The sequence below is a fragment of the Thermobia domestica genome, chromosome 8, assembly GCF_964235325.1.
Source record: "Thermobia domestica chromosome 8, izTheDome1.hap1.1, whole genome shotgun sequence".
NCBI classification, from domain to species: Eukaryota; Metazoa; Arthropoda; class Insecta; order Zygentoma; family Lepismatidae; genus Thermobia; species Thermobia domestica.
In genome coordinates this window covers 132,891,725-132,905,237 of record NC_137461.1, presented here as the reverse complement: position 1 = coordinate 132,905,237, position 13,513 = coordinate 132,891,725, and the positions used below count along the sequence as shown (strand labels likewise).

The 13,513-nt window shown below is 35.9% G+C and overlaps 1 protein-coding gene and 1 long non-coding RNA gene across 2 annotated transcripts in view; one reads left to right on the top strand and one right to left on the bottom strand.

Annotated features, from left to right (window-relative positions):
* LOC145693213 (uncharacterized) overlaps nt 1–13,513 on the bottom strand; it is a 580,380-nt gene that overhangs the window by 102,414 nt on the left and 464,453 nt on the right. The window lies entirely within an intron of this gene.
* LOC145693214 (uncharacterized) overlaps nt 1–13,513 on the top strand; it is a 342,015-nt gene that overhangs the window by 179,662 nt on the left and 148,840 nt on the right. The gene's annotated exons all lie outside the window — the stretch shown is intronic.

Sequence of the window (13,513 nt, the reverse complement as noted above, 5' to 3'; positions counted from 1 at the left end):
GGTTCGTACTTTATTATCGGTTTTCAGTATCATTGGTCATTTAGATATCGTTCGGTACTTTGATATTTTCTACTTTCGGTATCGTTCGGTATTTTTGATCTTTCATTATCTTTCGGTATTTTAGTTTTTCGGTATATTGTAATTTTCAGTATTCAAAAATACGGAAAGTTGGTACTTGAAACTCAATACCAAACACCCCTAGATGTTAAAACTTAAGTAATTCATTATATTCGAATAATGGATTCTTCGAATATCCGTTTTTCGAATATTTGAACAAAATTCATTATTGTATAATTGTTCGAATAAATATTCGAATAATAATACGAACACTTGTTCGGATAAGGAATTATTATTCGAACAATTATTTGGATAAGGAATAATTATTCGAACAATTATTCCGATAAGGAATAATTATTCGAACAATTTTGCGGATAAGGGATAGGGACCTCGTGCACCACAGTTCGTGCTTGACTGAGAGTATATACTATCATGAACCACAAATGCTCGGTCTATTGTACTCACAAATCAGTACTACACCGTTTCGCGTACTACTTGTTGTTCAACATATCACTAACTGAAAGCAACTTCAGCACATGAATGTTTAGTGTTATTAACTCACCTAGACTACATATTGCAATACATGGCAGTTTCCATCATTTTGATAATTATCTGTGCTATTTTGTACCCACTTGGGAACCAGTGAACAAAAAAGTCCTTTTATATCATTCCATTATCCCTATTTGTCATGCAATAATAATAATAATAATAATAATAATAATAATAATAATAATAATAATAATAATAATAATAATAATAATAATAATAATAATAATAATAATAACAACAACAATAATACCAAAAACAAACAAATAAACAAACGTGGGAAGAGTAGTTATTTTTCTCTTGCAGTGACCACAGAACACGAATAAACAAACGTGAACCTGAATAGTAAAATAGAAAGCGAGAGAGATAATCCCTGTATTTGTGATTAAGCACATTCCCTACGTAATTAAAGAGGAGAGTTAGAAAATTGTCGACGACAAGAAACTTTTTTTCTCTCTCCCTTACACACACATACACACACTCAAACACGCCCTAATCTTTTTCTCTCGTCTCCTTATTATGTATGTGTGTGTATCTTATGTTTGTGAAAGCATTAGTCTCGTCTGTTTGTCTAATTTTCCTTAAAACCTTTGTGTTTTTACACCCTATTCTCAACAAATTTACTCTCATTGGATTTTTTTCGTGTTTGTTTGCCTTCTTGTATTCTTTGTGTGCCGCTCTTGAGTTTTAACTTGATTAGAAACAAAATTAGACAAAATGAATAATTCATTCCGTACAGAAGCTTTGCTTATATGTATAGTGTTATTAATACAACTAGGTATGCTAATATCAAGTTAACAACTTATTGAGGTGATTAGTTTTAAATGTGATTAAGTTTGCTCTTCTGATAAATTTCCATTTCTGTTTATCTCATAGGACTCTGCGTTGTGATTTTTTTTTAAACGTTCGGCAATAACTCTTAAGAAGAAAAAAATCTGGTGTATTTTACGTACATTCATATTATCGGGGAAGATATATGTTTCTTTGTTACGAGGTACAGGAAAGCTCTGTCGTTTTGAAGAAAGCATATCTTATTGAATTATTAATCGCTTAAATTAAAATATTAGAAGTTCTTTTTTCAGCTAAGTACCCAGCGTCATCTAGGAAATATCCTAAATATTCGTAGCATAAGGTCTCTCGAAATTTGCTCAGAATACTCTGTATTTGTAATCATAATAATTATGCATTCCTAAAGTAAACTTGTACCGAAAAATGCAACATCGCTTATAGAGTACTATTTTTGAAGGTTCTGAGAGTGGATTTCATCAAATAGACGGGAATGTATATAATGATTTTGTATTGGTATACCTACTCTTAATGTGTATAAGTTCCCCAGGAAGAATTCTAAACAGGCTATAGCATCTTTCCTACAATTACCTAAAATTACACTAGGTCCACAGTGTGGATTTGTGTACAGAACAAAGAAACATTCCGCTTATTTTATATATAAGATTCAAATTCATGTAACCTTACGTTATATGGTATTGTTTCTTGAACAGGACATCACCATGTGGACGAGTTTCTCGGGATTCCCTTGTTTTCTCTCACTTCCATAATTCCAACAATTCGTTCATTATCATCATCATTTTCGCTTCTGTACATAATCGTTGAAAGTTAATCAATCACAAAATTTGAACATACACCTTTTACAATGAACATATTTCATTAGAAAATTTTACAGCGTAAAACATGCCGCTTTTAGATACAAGAATCGTAAAAGCCTTGGTGATATTTTTGAAGATTTTTCCAATCTTCCAATCTTAGATCGATCAAATGATTACAGCCTGCAGTAATTGAAATAAAATAAATATTTGTTTGACAATGTATAGAGAAAAATGAAATGAGATACTGTATTTAATTTAACGTCACATGGATACGTCCTTTAGTCTAAATGGAAGAGTGACTTCTGACATTATTATGAAAAAAAAACAAAAAAAAAACGATGTTCTGAGAATGTGTGAGAGAACGAAATGACCTTAAAAAAATACGGACATGATGTTCATCACAAACTCATTCAACGTGTCCTGGTACTGAACCGGAGCTCCTCGCATCAGATGTGAGCACTACCAGTTATTGTATAGAGAAAAAAACGTACGAGAAGCACCCAGGAAATAAGTTCCAATGAATCACAAAATGAAATACAAACCTCAGAAGAAAATTACTTTATTATTGTGGAGTAAGTGATACATAAACCATTTTTCAACATATGCACCATTCTTGATTTACACATTTGTCATAAGACGATACCATTTATCGTTTGTTTGCCTGTTTCAAAGAATTCTATCGAAACGTTAACCGTTCCTAAAATAGCTCGAGGAACCGGAATGTCACCAGCACATAAACTGTTACTTGGTTTCTGGTGTCACCTAGGACACTCATGTTTCGTCCTCAATGAAGATGCAATCGAGGAGCTGCTTACCTTCCTGATGATAAAGCGATAGGAAGGTCAAACTGGACGCCAGCGTCGCCAGACGCTTCTTCTTGTGCTCTGCCGTCACTTGCTTTGGAACCCGTTGTGCATACAACTTGCGGAACTGCAGTCATTGTGTGATGATCCCATGCAAAAGGGAACGGAAGATCTGCGCTTAATAACACGACATTGTGAATCACCGGTTCTGCAGAATTGCTCTGCCTGTTTAGGCGTAAATATAGACAATTGGCCACTATGTTGCTTTGAAATGTTTGTACTATCTTCTAACCATACTTTCACTCATGACATCCGGTCAATATATTTCATACAACTGCGGATGAATCTTTGACGCCACTATCTCCTTAGTGCAGAGAAAACTGATTACCGTGCGTATCTCGCACTCGGTGTAAGTCTATATACGAGCAACTATGTTTACCGCAGCACAATCCTCTCAGCACTAACTCCATTCAACTACGTTCACGTCAGGTTATGGCTACATGTTCCTACATTAATAGTTCCTACTGTTGATAACATATCTACTCATATTAAATACAGTTTTGTATGTAGGTAAAAGAAATGAAGACAGAGAAAATGAAATCTTTAAGTTCTACATTCCCGATTATGTCGTCTAGGCAAAAGAAAACGGTGATAATGTGGATGAATGAAATTGTGGAATGAAGGAAGTGGGAGGAAACGGGAGATCATAGAGAAAAATCAAGCACACACTGTTTAGAGAGAGTAACTCATTATATTTTGTTTGAACATATAACACTCATGTGTAGCTCATGTAGAACACATAACGTATACTTTTGAAATGTAGATAGCAATGTCTACTTTTGTGATGGTGCAATAATTAAATTCGATCCACATACGAATGCCATATGTTCAAGTTCTTTAACGTTTTTGCTTATTTTTTACTTTTCTTCTATTTTTTTAAAAAAAACTTTACTTGAAAAAACCTTTTGATCATAAATGTATTGTGCTCTGTAATTTGCTTCCTTTTCCAGTGCGTATTTATAATAGACGGCAGGTAGGTGGAAATTCAATCAGTTTAATTATACCTTTGCCACAGGCAGGACAAAACGATGTTCACTATGAATGTAAACTAATTGACCCTATAAATTATGAATTCCAAGATTGGATAACAAATACAACTTTATTATTATCTTCTATACATATTATATATATATATATATATATATATATATATATATATATATATATATATATATATATATATATATATATATATATATATATATATATATATATATATATATATATATATATATATATATATAATTTAAAGTGACTATGTTTGTGACTTAATAACTCTTGAGCAACCAGAATAATCTCGATCAAATTTTCAACATAGACGAGAGTCGGGCCAAGGATGGTTTTTATTTTTTTTACTTTGACGGTGCAATCAACAAGGAGACTTACGGAAGTGTCACTCACCGATTTGAATGAAACTTTGCATATTTGTAGAACATCAAAAAATAATCGACACGTATTTTTTTTTTATTTCGCCAATGGTGCGAGTTTAAGGGTAGAAACGACCCTTTGAACGTTAGGGGTGGTATCGAAGCTTAGACAGAAAACAATCATTTAATGTAGAAGAAAACATAATGCCAGGAAGTTTCAGAACAGCTTATTCAGAATCTGACATCAAATTTACGTAATACAAAATGGCGGATCCAATATGGCGATTACAATTACAGAAAGTCTTCTGGTTTGAAATGCTGTGCTAGCCAAGAACAATCGTAGTTGGCAGGGATTATTGCGAGGAGGTTGCAGACCGATTTTAAACCTCTTTATGTACTTGATTAAAGTGAGTTTCTGCACCTCTCACTATTCTGGGATCTTATGTATAGTGAGGGGCCGCCGTGGCTCAGTGTTAGAGCGTTCACATCTGGTACATGGGGTCTCAGCTCACGCCAAGTGAACTTTGTGGTGGACAAACACCCCGTGTGCGTACGTTTCCTCGGGGTTCTCCCGTTTCCTACCACTTTCTTTATTCCACCATTTCATTCATTTGTCACCATCATGTCTTCTTTACCCTACCCGGCATAACCGTGAGACGTAAACCTAAAGATTTCATTTCAGTTCATTTATGTATAGTGAGTACCCTCGCCTCTCACTATGTCAGAACTTCATAGTATATCCTCAATTGTTATAATTATGAATTTATTGAGAAAACGTTTTGCAGTAATGATATTCCGTAAAATCAAGCGTGTGATGCATAAACATTGTTTACACCACACACCTTATTACGGCAATAACTGTGCCCAAATCGCAAAATGTTGCACACTTTTTGAAATAAAATGTTATGTGATTTTCAAATGCAGGTGTTTTTTTTTTTTTTTTTTAATAAAAACGCTTTTGTACCACGAATACCTAATGAGATTTGGAAATCTGGGAGAAGTATTCTGATTTTCAATCAGTGATTGGATCTTAGTTATATTATTACGAAGATTTAAAGTCATGTTATAGTTGTAGAGAAGGACAATGTCAGAAAAGTGTCTCAAGAAGTTTTTCCTATCGCCTAAAGAACAACACATGAAGAGGCTGAATCCCATTAGTTATTCCTGCAGAAATAGTTTCTACTTTGAGGTCCTCTTTTGTCCTTAAAATAGGTTCAAAAGTTGATGAATTGTGACCACTCCACGAATCTAATAACAAAATCGACTTTGCATTAGACGCTGAATAAGCACCCGGAATAGTAAGAGAGAGGATTAGCTTTAAGTAAGCACACCGACTAGTGAGAGGAGAGGGGACTCACTTTAAATATGCACCCCGACTAGTGAAAGTGGAGGGGACTCACTTTCAATAAGGACCCTGAATAGTGGAAGGCAAGGGACTCACTTTAAATACGCACCCCCCAATAGTGAAGGTGCAGAGACGCACTTTAATCAAGCATCTCGTTAAATAAGTACAGAAAGGGGTTTCAAACCGGTCTGCAACCTCCTCGCAGTAATCCCTGCCAATTATGATTGTTCTTGATTAAAAGTACAGCATTTCAAACCAGAAGACTTTTTGTAATTGTAATCGCCATATTGGATCTGCCATTTTGAATGTTGTAATTTTGACGTCAGATTCTGAATCAGCTGTTCTAAAGCTTCCTGGCATTATGTTTTCTTCTACATTAAATGATTGTTTTCTGTCTATGCTTCGATACCACCCCTAACGTTCAAAAGGTGGTTTCTACCCTTAAACCCGCACCTTTGACGAAATAAAAAAAAATACGTGTCGATTATTTTTTTGATGTTCTGCAAATGTGCACAGTTTCATTCAAATCGGTGAGTGGCACTTCCGTAAGTCTCCTTGTGAGAGGAGAGGAGGGAATATACAGGGTGTTTCAAAACAACACCGACAACGTTTGGGAAGTGATTCTTGACACCAAAATAAGACAAAAAGTATAGACCAACCTGGGTGCACAAATGCTTCCTTTCGGAGTTATAGGCTTCCGAAAACATGAAAAAAATGAACTTTCAAGGTCCATAGCTCCAAAACTATGGGACCTAGCATAGTCAGTTCAAGACTTCACTTAGGAACTAATATGTGCCCTATTCAAATATCCATGTTTCAGAATCCTGTGGTACTTCCGCAACAATTTTTATAGAGGCTGTTTGGCTACGTGCATATAATTTGAAGTACTCACCAAATACCTTTATAAAAATTGTAGAGGTATCGCAGAATTCTGAAAAATGGATATTTGGATAGGGCATATACTAGTTCCTAAGTGAAGTCTTGAACCGACTATGGTAGGTCCCATAGTTTTGGAGCTATGGACCTTTAAAGTTCATTTTTTCATGTTTTCGGCAGCCTATAACTCCGAAAGGAAGCGTTTGTGCACCCAGGTTGGTCTATACTTTTCGTGTTATCTTGGTGTGAGGAATCACCTCCCAAACGTTGTCAGTGTTGTTTTAAAACACCTGTATATAAAAATGATCGAAAATGACCGATATTACTGTCGAATCCATAGTTTTGTGGTCACTGAGACTAACAGTGACACTTCCGATGCCGTTTAAATCTAAATTCAGCCCCCTTTAGTACTCCTAAGGGAGATGGTGATATTAAAATCATTGAAAATGAGCGATATTAGTGTCGAATTCATAGTTTTTGGGGTCCCTAAGTTGATTGGTGAGAGTTTTAGTGCCCTTTATGTCCAAAATGAAACGTATTATCCCGTGCTAAGAATGGGCATTCTGCTAGTTATTGCATAAAAAAGTCTGTATCATACGAACAGTTTTAAGAGCAATGGTACTTAGTGGAGTACTTTCTGGTACTAATGCTTACCGCTATAACCACAAGTTACAAATATTGGCATAACAAGGATATCTTGCTGTGGTGCCATGGCTCCTTACTAACCTTACCTATAGTCCAACTATTCTAGGAAAGGCTAACAGTGTTCTAGAGAGTCCTGGCCCCCGTCTATTTTGGCTTATGGCCGCAACATCATTTGAATATTACGCACAGTCAACCTCACGATCGAACATCAACCCAATATCACAATCACGATCAACTTTAAATTACATCATTTCGACATATCGATCACTCGACTTTACATTTATATGATTTCGTTATCACACTCATTCGACATGACACTTCTGCGGTCACAATGTCAGTTCAACATAACAGTCATTCGACCTTACTATCACAACGTTAACCCAACATTGTGCTCACTCGACCTGATGCTCACATCATTCGTCTGAATTCACGCTCACTCAACTTCCTGTTCATAACATTGTTTCAATATTGTACTTACTCGATCACACTCTCACATTATTTCGACATCATGCTCACTTGGATTTATTTTCACGTCTCTAGTCTGGTATCACAATTACTCTACCTCACAGTCACAACATCCCGTTGATGTAATTAGACCTCTCGCTTAGAACCCCCTCGGGGCTATGTGGAAACCGTTTGCGTTTTTGACATTGAGATCCGGGTTCAATTCCCGGCGGGAATTCATGAGGTTCGGTTTTCACGTTAAGCTGTACTAATGGGAAATTCAATTGCTGCCTTGTGAATTCTCAACGCTGACTGTGGGGAAAATGTAACGTTTTAAGATCCTCTAATTTTTAGGGGGTAGTAGAGAATAAAAATTATTGTTAAGAAAGGTTTTCTTGGTAGCAAACATATACATACAAAAAATTGAAAGATGGGCCCCTTCCTGTGCAAAAATAATACAGTAGTGAATTTTATCTCGTGTTTCACTTAATTTATTGCTTTGGTTTTGCACCCTGAATCGAGATTAGGAAGGATGAAGGTACAACTTACGTAGGGGTACAATTACGCTGGAACTTGAATGAAGTGCAGTTGATCGACGCCAAACTATCATGCAAAAGAACCTTACAGATAACTACTCTTGCCCAGCATTCTATCTTACCTCCAAGAGAGCTGAATGACCGAACCATACCACCTGTCCTTTTAGTTTAACTTATTTGACATCAGGGCCATCATTTAGATTTTCAGAGGGCAATTGTTCCCTCTGAGTTTAATATACTGTATTTTGGGAGATACATTTTGCTTCATATCCCTTTTGATAATGCAATAATAATAATAATAATAATAATAATAATAATAATAATAATAATAATAATAATAATAATAATAATAATAATAATAATAATAATAATAACACTTTAAGCTATATTTACGTATATCGGAGATTCTTGCCTCTTTTCCCCAGACAAAATCAGAAATGACGCTACTGTTTGTGATATAGACGCTGACGTGTAAAACTTAAGGACAAAATGGATAAAGTAACATAAAATATTCCATAGACGATAGAAAAAATCGACATGTTGCCAAATGTCTTATACACATGCACGGCGAACAAGAGTTTCATAGTTTCATTGTGACCGAAGCGCCCAGTGGGTCTGCTTTCTCAACACGACGCAGGTGAATGAAAGGGATGAGACAGTCAGGTGCATTGTGGTGGTGGCACGAAGACAACATTTGGGTGACTTCACACGAGGAAGAATCATCGGAAAACTGGAAGAAGGACGAACTCTGACGGAGTTTGATATTGTCCACAACATTGCTCAAGTTGTATAAGGAGCATTCCGAACCACAAGAGTGCTGTGTAAAGGAAAAGTACTGGTCGACCATAGTCTACTATAGGACAACCAATACATTGTGAGAGAGGCAAGAAGGGATTGTCGTCAAACAGTTGGTACAATTGAAAACACATACCTAAGAGGACTCGAAGTTATCCAGTATTACGCTCTAGTGTCACGTCGACTGCATGAAAATGATATTTATTTTTATTATAACAACATTTCTCTTGAAAACGTAAACTGGTCGCTGAATATTAAGCCAGGGGCATGCTAAAAGGTAACAAATTAAAGAATGCATACCTGTTTAAACTAATAATATTCTACATAGAAATACAAAGGATAATTTATTTACTATAGCCTAAATAATAAAAAGTAGATCAATAGATATATGTGCACATGTGGTAGTTAATAGATACACTAATATTTAGATATGAAGACAACAGTCTAAAATCAGGAATATTGAGTGATATCTTGCGCCCATTTTGGCTACTTTTCCTGATGGCTTTGATGAAGAAGTGAAAAATAAGGATATCCTAGTGAAACCCGTACAGGTACATATTATCCAAAGATGTTAGCTTACAGAAAGTAAGTGCAATTTGAATCAAAAACTACTGCAGATAATAGGTATTGTACACATTGTGATATATTATTTAAATATTATGTACGTATTGTTTTTGTACTTAATAAATAATGTGTTTGTACTGAAATCGTTCTACGCAATATGTTCCAACAATATTCCGGCCGATCGGATTGCATGCAATCAACACGTAAAATTATGCGTTTTCCAGATAGAATAAGTGATATGTTTAATTAAGGCAATTGCACGCAGTTTTAGAATTCAGCGCCTCTAGTGATTTGTCGTGATTGCTACCCTCGATATCTACATGGCATCATAATGTAATACGGTCATTAAGTTTCACACATGCATCTTTAACTATAATTTTCTAGATTGACGCAGAAATCAATACTATTTATTCTCTATTCTATTATAACTTTCAGGTATGATGATTTACGCAAGCATATACATTCCAACGTCAATCTTATCAGCGTTTTCAGTAATGGGCACAAATGTCCATTCCACAAGGAAAACATTTTGAATTTAGAAGGAAACAAAGCTCAAGATTCTTAGGTCACTTAGACTAGGCTACTAATACGCAAGATGCCTTTGAAGTTGTAGTTATCGACTCCTGTTCATACTAGCTAGCTAGCTAACTAACTAACTAACTCTATGGCCTATGAAACCCGGAGGTTCAGTGCCGCGTTCATAAAAGCTCTCCATTGACTTCTATCCTTAGCCAACTGGATCCAGTTTCTGCTTTGTATTCCTATTTCTGTGAGATCATCTTAATATTGTCTTCTCAACTGCGCCTAGTTCTTCCTGCGTTTTCCGATTGGTCTTCCAGTTAAGACTTTGAAAGCGTTCCTACTTTCTTCCATCCTGACTACATGACCTGCCCACTTGAGCCTCCTACCCCTGTTCATACACATATTGAAAATTTGCCAAGAGCTATAAAGTATTCTGTATTATTCATTAAGTCCTCTTAATAGACACATTTCTTTTCTTTCTACCTTATCTGACCTTCCGACACATTGTCTTTAGCATTACTTAGTTTTCTATCTCCTCCCCATATACAAGACCATTTATCAGGGCATAGAACAATTGCCACCTCTATTTTACTCAATTGTATGCTAATACACTGAGAAAAATCCGTTCTCCAGACAGCGGTATATTGTGCAAATATACGGAATCCTCTTGCTTACTACTGAAATCAGTGCGAAGCATACGTTATCCGTATGCTACATAGGCACTGCCCTTAGATGTTACGGCATGCCGTTGCAGGATGTCTGATATCTAATAGGTTTCCTTATATTACATACATATATGTATGTTACCTTCGTCAGCTATATGTCATATACGTCCATTTGTATGTGAGATTCTGCCACCTATATTGTTTCATACGGGAAGCACGTGCATATGAAACACTTATACAGAAAGTATTATAAAACATGTGTTTTCAGTTATATGTTTGCTGTACGTTAAGTCCAAAAACCACAGGATTTACAAATAACACGATTTTACGTACGCTCATACATTTTTTTCAGTGTATACACAATGATATTCAAGAAGATTTTCTCCAAGGGAAACTTCAATACACTTGGAATAAAAAGTAGTATTACTTAAATAATGGGAATTCATATTAAGCACAATAGGACATATGATCCCGGGCCACCCCCTGAAATTGTCATTGAATATACTAATAAAAACATGAAACTCTTACGTCGGTAGATAATTTTGCCACCCTAAGCAAAATCAAACATGATGTTCTTGCCATATACACACACACTATCTGACCTACTGTTTTTTAAAATTGAATTGGGGTTTAGCGTCCCGTTCAGCAGCGACGGTATATGAGACATGGGCTTAAAAGTTAACGATGGATTCAAACTACATGAGCTCTACCGGGAATCGAACCTGGGTGTTCTGTGCTGCGATAACCATATACCATAGCTACGAGGGAGCTCGCATAGACTAGTTGTGTATTCGAAGTAGTAATAAGTAAATGTGTTTAATGGAAAATTATATTCCACATCGACGAGACAAGCTTAGGGAGTTTTTGGGGGTAACCCATGGGAAAATCTCCTGGAGCTACGGATTTTCTCCACCCCGTTAAGTCTCAATATGGGTTGGTAGTGTTTACGTAGTAGTACTTTTCATCCTCCGCATATTGAAAGCTCTCTCCAGGAGAAGATTTGAAATACCACTGGGTTAGATGTATGATCAAGTTCACAGGTTTCATTGTAGTTTTTTTATGCATCGGAAAGAACAATAATCTTTAAACATTACTTTTTTCCCATAACATTTTCTTCTTGTGATGTTATTACTCATTTTCTTTATGAAATTAAACGAAATTTCTAGCTTTACGTTCGACTATTATGCACCGAAGCTAAGGAAGACGGTGATCATGAAATTGAATAAAATGTTGAAATGAAGAATATGGGAGAAAACAGGATGACCCACAACGAGTTCACTCACATGTCCAACTCAAAGCTCACTTTTAAAATTAGGATCAAACCAGGTATCTAAGGTACCAGAGGTGAGCTATGAGTTCCTTGTCTAAGGATGTGTCAAGCATTGTGTTTGACTGTACTTGAACAAATGAAAGTTTGAAGACAGTATATGTGAGGAGCATGGATGTGGTAAGACCTCTTGAAGGACTTGTTTTCATCATGGTTGTAGTGTGTGGTCTTGCGTTGTTGACTTGCGCAATCACTGACTGGAATCTTACTGGCCGTTTCTCTGCAATAGCACCTGAAGTGGACACAGTTACTAACAAAACAACGCTACAATTATCGTCACATTTATGAGGAGCAACTCTAAATAAATAATGCCTTCTTCATTCCATCAGGTGAGCAACATTGTGTATCAAGGATACATAGTATTTTGCACACAGATATTTCTTTTCTCCTTTTGGATGACCCATTGTTTCTTGTGATGGACAAAAAGGATTGGTATTGTTGACAAGCAGAGCGATGACAATCGAGCAATGTGATAACTCCAGTTTCAATCAAGTTTCTATATCTTTCCCATAGTCAGGTATCTGTTGACAGTTGTATGATAACAGTCTATCTCTATGGCCAATTTAATTTTTTCTTTAATGTAGATCCACAAGGATTATGCGTTCGAACAGTCCTCATCCAAGTCCAATTACAATCAGGATAATGGGGCATTATTCACATATATCCACTCCTTGAAACGAGAATATCATCATTAAGCAGTCATCTCATTACTATCACCATACACTGAACAAATATTTCTGACGGTCTTTGAGGCTGGCATACGTGGATGAAACACAAAATGCAACATAATGCACACGATATTTTCATTTTTCTCCAGTTGACACACTTTAACCGACATGGCCTAGTGTAACTCAGGAACTAGAACAAATCTTTCTTGGCAGCTATATCGAGGAATTGAGCGAGAGAATTCTCCTCTAAAAGATAAAACGTTTACGAGTTTATCACAGATCAGATAATGTATGTGCATATTACGTAGGTATATGTATATATGTAGTATATGAAGTGCATATTAAAGGGATATGCTCATTAAGTCAAAGAGAAATGCTTTCATCTGCTTGAATATTCGATACTATATATATAACGTAATTCCATATGCTTCGCTTTGTCCTTGCACTGAATGAATTATTCACACAACCATTCGAAGCAAATGACCATGTGAAATGTCATGGACAAGATCACATCAGTTCTATTCTCACTACTATTAGCACCATTATCATAAAACGACGTTGGAAATGGGCTTGAGTGAAACATGTATACAGTATATAATTCATGTCAGGTGACTATTACTATTATAGCGTTTTTCTGTCTATTTTTAACTGCCATCTAGCCGAGGAAGGATCAAGATGGGATAAGGAAT